This window comes from Crinia signifera, chromosome 12, assembly GCF_055691185.1.
Source record: "Crinia signifera chromosome 12, ASM5569118v1, whole genome shotgun sequence".
Taxonomy (NCBI): Eukaryota; Metazoa; Chordata; class Amphibia; order Anura; family Myobatrachidae; genus Crinia; species Crinia signifera.
The window spans coordinates 90,759,628-90,772,603 of NC_139228.1; the positions used below are offsets into that span (position 1 = coordinate 90,759,628).

At 52.3% G+C, this 12,976-nt stretch overlaps 2 pseudogenes; both read left to right on the forward strand.

The window, feature by feature from the left end:
- The first annotated feature begins 10,475 nt into the window (after positions 1-10,475).
- LOC146050957 (18S ribosomal RNA) lies at positions 10,476-11,150 on the forward strand (annotated as a pseudogene).
- A 623-nt stretch (positions 11,151-11,773) lies between these two features.
- LOC146050898 (5.8S ribosomal RNA) lies at positions 11,774-11,940 on the forward strand (annotated as a pseudogene).
- The last annotated feature ends 1,036 nt before the right edge of the window (positions 11,941-12,976 follow it).

The window sequence follows — 12,976 nt, forward strand, 5'->3', positions numbered from 1 at the left end:
AAAAGAAAGGATAGCAGAAATTAAAAAAAGAGGAGGAGATGGAGGTGAGTGCAGGACTCCCTTCTAATGTAGCAACAGAAGTTATGGTGGTTGAAGAAGGGGATAACCCTTTGTATAATGATATTAGGGGTTTGGAAGGGGAGGAGGTGCCGAGACAAGTTGCTTAGGTGGTAGAAATGGAGGTGCAGCCCCCAGTTGATGCAGCATCCCAACAGGGGAAAGTACAGTAACTATTTTTGGAGATAAGATTGCTGTAGAAAAAGAGTAGGTAGCAGGGAGGAGGAGTGGGAGAGGGCGGGTAGCTGGTAGCACCAGCAGGCCTGTTACTGAGCATTCCGTGACCCCTGCAGTATCGATAGTTCCTGTGGTCCCTGCGGCCCCTGTAGCTCCAGGTACCATCTCCTATGCCAGGGCTGCAGCTGCTGCGCCGGCACGTACGGAGGGTGCTAGGCCTACATGGGGGCAGCCGGCCAAAAGGAAAAATGTGGTTCAGTTAAGATGGGTGGGTGAAGGAATATCCCCAGCATCAGCTGACGTTTTGGACGAATTGTTCAAGTTAAGTTTTGTGGTTGGGGATTTCTTTGCCTGCATCCATCCGATCGGTGCTCCAGAATATGACATCAGTTTTGTAACTATATTTGGGTTGCAGAAGTTCTGGACGAGGAGGAGTGAGGTTAAATATTCTGAATGGAGGAGCAAGTTCAAGGCCTTTGCAGTCACGAGACAAGAGAGAATTAAGGCAAACATCCTGGTCAGGAATGAATCTCTCAGTCCGGCCGATATTGTCTTTTGGTTGCAAAGGCATGGGGCAGTTGTATTATCTCCATTGGAAAAAGTTCCAGGTGCAAGGGAGGTGTGGGGGGTGCATGGGCGGTTTATATTAGACTTAGAGAGGGGTGCAGGATCCCTTCGGCCGCCTTTATTGGGCGAGACAGAGTCCAATGCTTCTATCCCGGGCAGCCCAGGGAGTGTCACAGGTGTGGCGACTTCCGACACTTCAGTAGGGACTGGCCGCAGGATAAGTGTTCAAGATGCAATCAGCTGGGGCATTTGGCAAAAGATTGCAGTACCATAGTCTGTGATCTCTGTGGGAAGGGGGGCCATGCCTTTACAAACTGCCCTGAGGCGTTCCACAATACCTCCTTGGATAGGGAGATGGAGGGAGTAGCAGAGGAGGCTGAGAGAGTTCTGGTGGAGACTGCGGCAAGAATGACGACCGAAGCACCGGCTAGTGCCGTCCGTCCTAGTACCTCAAATCGACCTAGCTCTGGCCCTCTGCTGGACCCGTCACCTCAAGTACAGGGAGGGGAAGGTGGATCCTCTAGTGTTGCGGTTCAAGAGGTGGATGAGGCCCCGTTTCAGCTGGTAGGGAAAGGTAAAAAGGGTAAGGCAGGTGAGAAGACTACTGGTGATTTTGAGCCGGTTATTCAGCTGTCAAACAGCTTCTTCACACTCACAAGTGAGGAGGAAGCGGAGGAGGAAGGTGATGTTGTGAGGGAAGCAAGTGGGGACTTGGTTTTGAGGCCCAGGAGGCAAAAGAAGGAGAGGAACAAGGGTGGTAAGCCTTACCCAGCTAAAGAAAAAGGAAGTAAAGGTGAAGGACATGATGGATGGTCTTTCTTGAAAGAGGGTTCTGATGTGCCAAAATTAGTCAACAGGGTGGAGGATCTGGCTCCGCAGCTAAGGGAGGATAATGGTGAAGGGGAGCCGGCGGAGCAGAGGGAGACGGGGCTGGTGGTGCAGACGGAGCAGGGCGTTGGTCAAGAGGGTGTCTTGGAGCCTCCCTTGCCTGTCAGTATCGTTAGCACGGATCCTGGTGGCTCTATCCAAGAGGATCCTCATGCCGATCCGGGGCCTGCTGTGGCAACAGATAACTTTTCCTGGGAGATGTCCCAGGGAGCGTTGCTGGCCCAGATGTCTGGGGGTGATGTTCCGTTGATGGGAGCCCTGAGGAGGAACAGTCAACTACAGCCATGTAGACAGAGGATGGGTATGGGTTTGTTGACATAGTGTCAGAGGATGAGGTTACCTCTGGCATTAGAGTAAAAAGGTGGGGGTCAAATGAGACCCTTGAGGAACAGCAGGCAAAGAGGAAGTGATCTGGCCCCACTCTCGGTGACCCTGAAGGATGGCAGCCCAGCCCGTAAGATTTGCCACAATTAATGTGGCATCAATCTTGTCCGTACGTGCTCGGCAGTTAGCTTTTGATTTTTTTAACAAGTTAGAGGTAGATTTTGTTTTTTTACAGGAGACCAGATTGGGGCGGCTCGCGGATATCCACAAGGCGAAAGCTGAGTGGAGGCGTGGGCCGTCCTTCTGGTCCCTCGCTGCCGAGCCGTACGGAGGGCTGGGGGTACTTTTTACCACCAAGGTCACCATCCAGCGAGTCATCGAGGTACAAGTGGGCAGGTGTATGATTTTGGGCGTCAATCTGAAAGGGCACAACCTGAGGCTAATTAACATCTATGGCCCCCAAACAAAATGGGACAGGAAGTGTATTTTCAGAGAGTTAAAGCTGTATCTCTTTGTAGCCCGGCAGGTAGTCTTTGGCGGTGATTTTAACATCATAATTAGGCCCAAAGACAGGGGGGGGTCAAGGACTACTCTGGACTACGACTCCCTCTTTCTAGTTAGCATGATTAGACAATCGGGTCTGGTGGATGTGCACATTCGACACTCCCCGGATCTCACTGGTTTCAGCTATCATAGATGTAGTTGTAGGAGTAGGATAGATAGGTTTTTTGTTAAGGAGAGCACGAAAACCTCAGCTCCTGAGCTGAGGCCAGTAGAGTTCTCCGATCACGTTTGTCTGTGTGCAACCTTGAACACCTCAGAGACCCCCCAGAATGGTCGGGGCCTATGGCGCTTGAACCCTAGGGCTCCTTGAGAAGGAAGAGACCAGACAGTCATTTAGGTATTCTTTCAATCGCAGGAGTCTCTTTTGGATGCGGGATGGAGTAGGTCACAGTGGTGGGAGGTATGTAAGAAGAACTTGCGTTTTTTTCGCACCCTCGTAGCCAAGGAGAACTCGGTAAGGAACAACGTCTACTGTGTTTTGAGAAAGAAATTGGACTTCCTGATTTCTGAACAGGGAGATGGTGGGGAAATCTCCCGGGTGAAAGCTCAGATGAAGGAGTGCCAGTATGACCGTTATGCTTCTCTGGTTTTGGAGAGGGATTATGGAAAATACCACTTGCCTGATCCCTACCAGAACTGCAGGAGTTTGGTTGACAGCAAGGAGGTGAGAGGATTGTATGATAGCCGGGGTGTCCTCCGCGAAGATCGGGAAGGCATTCTGGGAGTTGTATAGTACTTCTACTCTGACCTTCTATCTGAGAAGCTGCTCATCAGAGAGAGGATGGAGCGGTTTCTGAGGGAGACTCCTGGACTTGAGGGTCATGGTAGTGCTCTTGAGTACCTTGGAGATGAGATAACGGTAGACGAGGTCAAGGTGGCCATACACTCTTTGTCTATGAAAAAGGTCCCGGGTCCGGATGGGTTAACCTCCGAGTTCTTTAAATGTTTTGTTGACCTCTTGGCTCCTCGTCTCGTAGAAGTGTTTAATGAGAGCCTGGGCGAGGGTGTACTCCCTCCTTATATGAGACTGTCTGCCCTTATCTTGCTTTCAAAGGAAAGGGACCCGTCCCGTGTTGAGAACTGGCGCCCCATAGCACTTCTCAATACGGATATGAAGATTCTGGCAAAGGTACTCTTTAATAGGCTAATGGAAGTTTCCGAGTCTCTGCTTTCGCCTTCTCAGCACTGCATGGTGAAGGGCTGGAGCACCTTTAGAGCTGTCCTTGGCAATTGGGAGGCCGTGGAATGATGCAGGGCTGAGAAGTGGGGAAAGTACCGGCTGGCGTTGGATCAGGCCAAGGCTTTTGAACGGGTAAATCATGAGTACCTGTGGGCCTTGCTGGAAAGGTATGGTCTCTCAGTGAGGGTGGTGGATTGGCTGCGTGTAATCTATAGGCAAGCCGAGAGCTTTCCTCTTGTTAATGGTTGGGTGGGTCCAGCCTTTTCAGTGGATTCGGGTGTTAGGCAGGGCTGCCCTCTAAGCCCCCTCCTATATGTATTTGCCATCGATCCCTGCATTAGAAGGTTGGAGGGAGGCATTGGGACGGGAGTCAAGCTGAGCCCGGGATGTTCACTGGAGGTAGTGGCCTATGCAGACGATGTCATAGTTATCATGTCGGATCCATCAGAGGCAGATGCTGTGGTATCGGTTGTCCAGGATTACTCGGTGACATCGGGTTCCCTGGTCAATCAGGACAAGAGTGATGTTTTCTGGATGGGGTTGGAAGGTCATTAATTTGACCTTCCGGATGGTCTCCTCCGGGCAAGCCAGGAGATTGAAGTCCTAGGAATCAAATTCAGTCCAGGGGATTACGCCACTCAAAATTGGGATCTTAGACTGGAAGAGGCCAGCCAGAAGGTTGAGCGCTGGAAGAGATGGAAGCTGTCTCTTAGGGAAAGGGTAGACTTGATCAAAACCTACCTGATCCCAATATTTGTGTGTCAGCTATGTGTGCCTTTTGACAGAATCCAGTTGGGCCAAGGTTTATGCTCTGTTTTTCCAGATGCTCTGGGGAAACCGACTAAACCTGATCAAGAGAACTGTCACCTACAGGTCGAGGAGGGAAGGAGGACTGGGAATGGTCAACCCAGTGCTATTTTTTATGATGACCTTCCTTAAGTTACATCTTACAAGCCTTCAGTTAGAGGCTCCTCCTCGATGGGTAGGGGGTTTTAGAGTTTGGGTGTCTCCTTTCCTCAACGCATGGATAGAGGGAGGGTGTGTAAAAAGTCTGCGAGTCCGTCATGGGTACCTCCTGACCTACGTGGCTCCTGTCTTGAAGGTGACTAGGCGTATGGGCTTGGATGCGGGAACAGTCAAAAGTTCTTCTAGAAGGGAGTTGGAGAAGAAGGTTTTGCAGTCTCACTTCCGGGAACAGCTGTCACTGAAGGACTGCCCGGGTAATTTCTCCTCAGAGGGGCTTGCTCTGGTTAACTCCCAGAGGATCCCCCTGAAGTTTCAAGACATTACTTGGCTTGCCTTTCATGGGAGGCTCTACGTGAGGGGAAACCTGAAGTACAGAAATGCAGATTATCGCGGTTGCCAGCGGGAGGAATGTCTAGGGGAGGAGGAGACCATGGACAAATTCTTGCTCAGGTGTCCTTTCAATGTGGAGATTTACATAAGGGTGTCCAGAGCCTTGGGAATCCCGTGCCTTTCGGGGCTTAGTTACCCGGAGTGGGCCTATGGGACGTTCAAGAGGGTCGGTCACTTTAATTTGTCCACTTTATTCTTAGTTAGTGTAGTGGTCAGGTATTTCACTTGGAATGCACGGTGTCAGGTATCCATTAGGCAGAAAGTCCTCCCCTGTGATGTGATGGTTACTGACATTCTGCACGAGGTGTGGAAGTTATGGGATCTGGAGAGACGCCAGATGGAGGCTGGGAGGTGGGCTAGGCTGTGGCCTCACCTCCGGCCCCCTTGAGTGGGTAGCTAACATTCGGTCATCAGTCTGGCATTGGCTGTTTCTATCCTTCACTCCTCTGGTTTAAGCACTACACTTATATACGGCTTTACATGCATCTGTTGTGCTAGATCACTCCTTCGCTGCCTGCAGATGTAAATATATAAATAAGCATTGTGTGGTGTATTATATCGTGTAGTATGTTATATTGTGTTTGAGTTTTTGTATATTTTTGTGGGAAGCCCATTTTTCCTTTTTTTTATACTAAGGCCTGTGTAGGTGGACTCTATAAGGCCTTCTCAGAGACAATGTTTTTATTTGGGAAAAAGGGAGAAATCTGAGTGTGATTTTGGCTGTGCCTGTATCTGTATAGTGTATTGTTACTAGGTGTGAACAGATACTAGGAGGAGGAGCTAAATCTAGGTGTCAAGGAAGATTAGGGGGAGGAGCTGAGTGTAACAGGGGCCTGATATACTATATAAGGAGGGGCAGAGCTCATTTGGGAGCGTGCTCATTGAGAGGGAAGCTTGCATTACTAAAGTGAAGCTTGATTACTTAAGTGAGTTGGAAACTGAAGCAGGTGAGTTAGAATACTGAAAAAGGTGAGTTTGAACACAGTCTAAATTTTCATATTCTGTTTTATTGTAATATATTCATCTTCTTTCTATCCTATTGTAACTTGTTGCTCAATTTTGACATTTAAATTCATTGTATCTATATTTTTCCAACATTGTATGTCATTTTTACTCATTCACTATTATTTTCTCTTATCTTTGCCACACATTTATCGCACCCTGTTTCCCTCTTCACGCCTGCTCACATTTGCCCCACTTCTGACCTTCTCTGTTCCCTTCATCCTCTCACTTGTTGTTGTTTCATACTTAATTGGATTACTCAATCAACCTGATTTTATCCACTGGTCTCCTCTCTGACAGTAGTTCCTTGCCTGTTAACTTCTCTCTCACTCTGTTTTCTACCAAATTTACTACAGACGCTGTCTGTCCTCCCAAATCCCTCTGTCTGCTTTCACTAACCTACCCTCTCACCTTCGGTTCCTCATGGCTGTTAATCTCTCAACTTCACTTTCTCCAACTGCTCCTCCCCCCTCCCATCCCATACCTATCCTGACCACTCGCCCCCGCACCCCCACCCTCCCAATGACCCCCCCTCGCTTCTGCAATCCCAAAAACCTTATCCACATAAATACACAACCCACCCCCCCTCTTTCCTGTGCACTATGGAACGCCAGATCCATCTGCAACAAACTCCCTGCCATCCATGACCTATTCATCTCTAGAGCATTCCACCTCCTTGCTATCACCGAGACCTGGCTCTCCACCTCTGATTCTGTCTCTCCAGCTGCTCTCTCCCACGGTGGCCTCTCTTTCTCTCACACTCCCAGGCCTGACGGTCGCCAAGGTGGCGGTGTGGGTTTTCTCCTCTCAGCCTCATGCACCCACAGTGTCATTCATTCTGAACCCTCTCTCCTTTTCTCCTCCTTTGAGTCTCACTCTATCCGTCTATACTACCCCTACCACCTCCGTGTCGCTGTAATCTACCGCCCCCCTGGCCCTATCTCCCAGTTTCTTGACAACTTCGCCGCCTGGCTTCCACACTTCCTCTCCTCTGACCTGCCATCTGTCATTCTTGGTGACTTTAACATCCCCTTGGATAACCCCGCTGATCCTGGCACCTCCAAACTCCTCTCTCTCTGCTCCTCTCTTGGCCTATCTCAGTGGACTACCTCTCCCACCCACATCCAAGGACACTCCCTCGATCTCGTCTTCTCTCGCTCTTGTTCCCTTACTGACTACACTATCTCAGCTTTTCCTCTTTCTGACCATCACCTCATCTCCTTCTCCCTCACTGCTTCCCCCTCTCCCACCCCCCCTCCCAAGCGCATTGTCTCACGGCATAACGTCAACACACTTGATCTTGCTGCCTTCTCAAACACGCTGTGTCCTCTTCTCGCCCCAATCGCCCTCATGTCCTGCCCGAACCTCGCTGCCTCCCTCTATAATGACACCCTATCTTCGGCATTGGACTCTGCCTGCCCTCCCTCCTCTATCCCCCTTCGATGCTCCAACCCCCAACCGTGGCACTCACCTATCACCCGATTCCTTAAAAAGTGCTCTCGCACTGCTGAGCGCTTCTGGAAGAAATCACGCTCCCTTGCGGATTATCTCCATTTCAAATTCATTCTTTCCTCCTTCAGCTCTGCCCTTGCTCTGGCCAAGGAATCCTACTTTAAGTCCCTCATCCTTTCCCAATCATCCAATCCCCGCAGGCTCTTCGCCACCTTCAACTCCTTGCTCTCCCCCCCTCCTCCAGCTCTTCCGTCCTCCATCGTAGCCGCTGATTTTGCTACCTACTTTTCAACCAAAATCTCCTCTCTCAGGACTGCCATCACTGCTGCCATGACCTCACCCTCTCCCTCCTCCCCTCCTACATCTCCACTCCTCTCCTTCCAACCCCTGTCCTCATTTTACCCCACCACTGCTGCTGAAGTCCACTCTATCCTTCAATCCGCTTCTCCCTCCACCTGCCCGCTTGATCCTATCCCCTCCAATATTATCCGTCGTCTCAGTCCATCAGTCTGCTCTCACCTGGCTCACCTCTTTAATCTTTCCCTATCCTCTGGGATCTTCCCTTCCTCCTTCAAACACGCTCTTGTCTCCCCAATTCTCAAAAAAACAAATCTGGACCCCAACTCTCCATCCAACTACAGGCCCATCTCCCTCCTCCCTTTTGCCTCCAAACTCCTAGAACGTCTGACCTATAATCGTCTCCTAAGCCACCTTACTGCTAACTCCATTCTAGACCCCCTCCAATCCGGGTTCCGCCCTTTACATTCCACTGAAACTGCCCTGACCAAAGTCACTAACGATCTACTATCGGCTAAATCCAAAGGCCTCTTCTCTATCCTCATCCAGCTTGATCTGTCGGCTGCCTTTGACACTGTTGACCACCCTCTCCTGCTCAACACCCTCCGCTCCTTTGGCATCACTGGCACGGTCTTCTCCTGGTTCACCTCATACCTCTCCGATCGCTCCTTCTCCGTCTCCACTCCGAGCTCCTCCTCTCCTACTACCCCCCAGCCAGTCGGTGTTCCCCAAGGGTCAGTCCTTGGCCCTCTCCTCTTCTCCCTCTACACCACCTATCTGGGCACCCTCATCAGCTCCTATGGTTTTCATTACCACCTTTATGCTGATGATACCCTAATCTATCTCTCCTCCCCCGACTTATCCCCATCACTTCTGTCCAAGGTCTCCGAATGCCTCACGGCCATCTCAGCCTGGATGACCCAACGCTTCCTGAAACTAAACATGGCTAAAACTGAACTTCTAATCTTCCATCCCCCGAACATCCCCTCTTCTCCCACTATCTCCATCAGCATTGGTGAAACCGAGATCACGTCCACCGACCAAACGCGCTGCCTCGGTGTCATCATTGACTCCTCCCTCTCTTTCACCCCCCACATTCGTGCTCTCTCACAGTCTTGCCGCTTTTACCTACGCAACATCTCACGCATCAGACCATTCCTCTCCACTGACGCGACCAAAATTCTCATTCACTCTCTTGTCATCTCCCGCCTTGACTACTGCAACATCCTTCTCTCTGGGCTACCTCTCACCCGCCTCGCACCTCTCCAATCCATTCTTAACGCTGCTGCTAGGCTCATCTTCCTCTCCCGCCGCTCTACCTCTGCCTCCCCCCTCTGTTTATCTCTTCACTGGCTCCCCATTCCTTTCCGAGTTCTCTTTAAACTCCTCACCACCACCTACAAGGCTCTCTCCTCCTCCACAGCTCCCTACCTCTCTTCACTGATCTCTATCCACACTCCCTCCCGTCCTCTTTGCTCCATCGCTGACCGCCGACTGACCTCTCACCTAATCACCTCCTCCCACTCCCGTGTCCAAGATTTCTCTCGCGCTGCCCCCCTGCACTGGAACAACCTCCCGCCACCCATCAGGCTATCTGATTCCCTTACCTCCTTCAAGCGCTCCCTCAAAACCCACTTTTTTCGACTAGCCTATCCCTCCTCCTAACCTCTTTTGATCCTCCTATCCTGCCTCCGTTCCCCTCCGTTCCTACTTATCCTATTGTATTTCGTTCGTCCACCCACCTATTTTTAGTATGTTAACTCTTATGAGCAGGGCCCTCCTTCCTCACGTACTCACCCTACCTCATTACCTCACCTGTGCTCCTGTCCTGTTCTTCCCTTCCTCTACTTCATCTTCGGTCTCCTTGACTATTTTGACACCTACTTCTGAACTGATGCTGATTTTAGTTCTACCAGCTATACCCCTATTTATACTGTATCTTTCTACACACCCTGTACGTTACCTTGTAATTTTTTTTTTTGTTTGCTATGTACGGCGCTGCGGACACTTTGTGGCGCCTTATAAATAAATGTACTACTACTACTACTACTTATGTTGATGAGCTGTTTTTCTTTTTTTGTTGCAAGTTTTTCACATAAATAATTCCAGCTCCAATAGCGTATATTAAAGTTGCTGCAGTTAAAAAGCTAGTAGTTGGATCTCGGGATTGAGCTGGCGGTCCGCCGCAAGGCGTGCTACCGCCTGTCCCAGCCCCTGCCTCTCGGCGCCTCCCCGATGCTCTTGACTGAGTGTCTCGGGGGCCCGAAGCGTTTACTTTGAAAAATTAGAGTGTTCAAAGCAGGCCCCGTCGCCTGGATACTTCAGCTAGGAATAATGGAATAGGACTCCGGTGTCCTATTTTTTTGTTTTCGGGATGGCCGGGGCATCCGTATTGTGCCGCTAGAGGTGAAATTATTGGACCGTGCAAGACGAACCAGAGCAAAAGCATTTGCCAAGAATGTTTTCATTAATCAAGAACGAAAGTCGGAGGTTCGAAGACGATCAGATACCGTCGTAGTTCCAACCATAAACGATGCAGACAGGCGATCCGGCGGCGTTATTCCCATGACCCGCCGAGCAGCTTCCGGGAAACCAAAGTCTTTGGGTTCCGGGGGGAGTATGGTTTCAAAGCTGAAACTTAAAGGAATTGACGGAAGGGCACCACCAGGAGTGGAGCCTGCGGCTTAATTTCACTAAACACGGGAAACCTCACCCGGCCCAGACACAAAAAGGATTGACAGATCGATAGCTCTTTCTCGATTCTGTGGGTGGAGGTGCATGGCTGTTCTTAGTTGGTGGAGCGATTTGTCTGGTTAATTCCGATAACGAACGAAACTCCCGGATGCTAAATAGCTACGCGACTCCCGGCGGTCCGCATCCAGCTTCTTAGATGGACAAGTGGCGTTCAGCCACACGAGATCGAGCAATAACAGGTCTGTGATGCCCTTAGATGTCCGGGGCTGCACGCGCGCTACACTGAACGGACCAGCGTGTGTCTATCCTTCGCCGATAGGTGCAGGTAACCCGCTGAACCCCGTTCGTGAAAGGGATCGGGGATAGCAATGAATTCCCAGTAAGTGCGGGTCATAAGCTTGCGTTGATTAAGTCCCTGCCCTTTGTACACACCGCCCGTCACTACTACCGATTGGATGGTTTAGTGAGGCCCTTGGATCGGCCCCGCCGGGGTCGGAAGCGGCCCTGGCAGAGCGCCGAGAAGACGGTCAAACTTTACTATCTAGAGGAAGTAAAAGTCGTAACAAGGTTAACGTAGGTGAACCTGCAGAAGGATCATTAACTGCTCGCAGCGCAACAGCGGGGTCCGCCGAGATCTCATAACCCGAGCGCGGTGCCCGGCCGCCGCCGTGCCCCAGAGAACCTCGCCAAGACGAGGCGGCGTGGAAGAGACTGAGTGAGACAGAGCCGGACCTCGGCGTGGCCTCCGACGCATGGAGGGGACAGCCGCGCCATGGGTGACGGGACTCCAGGACTACCGCCCGAAGTAGGGCCCGCCATGCGCACCCCCGGACACTCCCGACGGGCGGGGCCTCCGCGCCCATCCCCGCAATGCGGGGGTGGGGCGGGCCAGACGGGCGCCACTCACGCTCCCCTCCAGGCCGATCCGGGTACCACTCGTGTCCTCCCCCGCCCTTGAGAGGGGGAGGCGCGGTAGGTCGAGAAGACCCGAGGTGTGGTAGGTCGAGAAGACCCGAGACGCGGGCCTCCCGCCAGGAATGTCGCGGGGTCCTGAGGCGGGCAAGGCATGTGTTCCGCGGCCCAGCCCCCAGCGAGGCGCCGCGTCCGGACACCAGGGCCCCGGCGGAGCCTTTTTCAGGGCTACCTGGCCTTTCCAGTTTCAACGCAGAGTCCCTCCTGCCGACCCTGACCAGAAAACTGAACAAAGAGAGCCACGACTCTCAGCGGTGGATCACTCGGCTCGCGCGTCGATGAAGAACGCAGCTAGCTGCGAGAATTAGTGTGAATTGCAGGACACATTGATCATGGACACTTTGATCGCACCTTGCGGCCCGGCCGCCTTCACCCCCCCCCCCCCAAGGCCAGACCCCGCTTCCGCCCCCTCTTCCGGGGACGCGTCGGGCCGCTCCTCCGAGGGTCACACGGTTGCCTGCGGGCAATGCAGGGCTACCGCCGGCCGGGGCGCGCCGTTTAAGAGGACAGAGGCGGATGCAGCGAGGCGCCCTGGGAACGAGAGGGAGTGCCTCTGGGCCTCCTCCCTCCTCGCGCTCTCCCGACTGAACCCCCGAGTATGACCTTAGCTTCATAACATATAATGGGTTACAAGCTTTTTGGACCAGGTGGAGTAGTGTTAAGGATTGTGACCCTGGATGAAGTTTAGAGCTCTAGCCACAACTAGGCAGGAAAAAACTAAAGTAACAATTTTAGTTAGAAATGAGTCCTTAAGTGAGGCAGACCTGAAATTCTGGCTGAGTAGGTTTGTGGAGAAAGTCATTGTACCAGTGTCCAAAATTCCAGGGGCAATGGACGTATGGGGAGGCGCGTGGTCGGCCACCATAAAGTTAAGGAGTGGGCTTGCTCGCTGGCCTGGAGCCGGGCGTGGAATGCGAGCACCCAGTGGGCCACTTTTGGTAGGCAGAACTGGTGCTGTGGGATGAACTGAACGCCGGGTTAAGGCGCCCGAATCCGACGCTCATCAGTACCCAGAAAAGGTGTTGGTTGATATAGACAGCAGGACGGTGGCCATGGAAGTCGGAACCCGCTAAGGAGTGTGTATCAACTCACCTGCCGAAACAACTAGCCCGGAAAATGATTGGCACTGGAGCATCGGGCCCATACCTGATACTAAGTCAGGGTTTCATGCATAGCAGAGCAGCTCCCCCGCTGCGATCTATTGAAAGTAATCCCTCCAGCCATGCTTTTGTCGACCCGCAGGGGCAGCATGCAGGGGTGTCCCGTTCGCGCAACCGACCCCTCTCGGGGCCCGGGCCAGAGGAGGGCGGCGGGGGTAGAGCCTCACCGAATCGCTCCAAGTCCCGTCCTGACCACTTGGCCCGCGGCCCTCGATTCTCCCCGCGGGTCAGCGCTGCCACCGGCCGGGAGGGCGCTCCCTGGTCCGTCCGGGGCCGGCGTGGACTA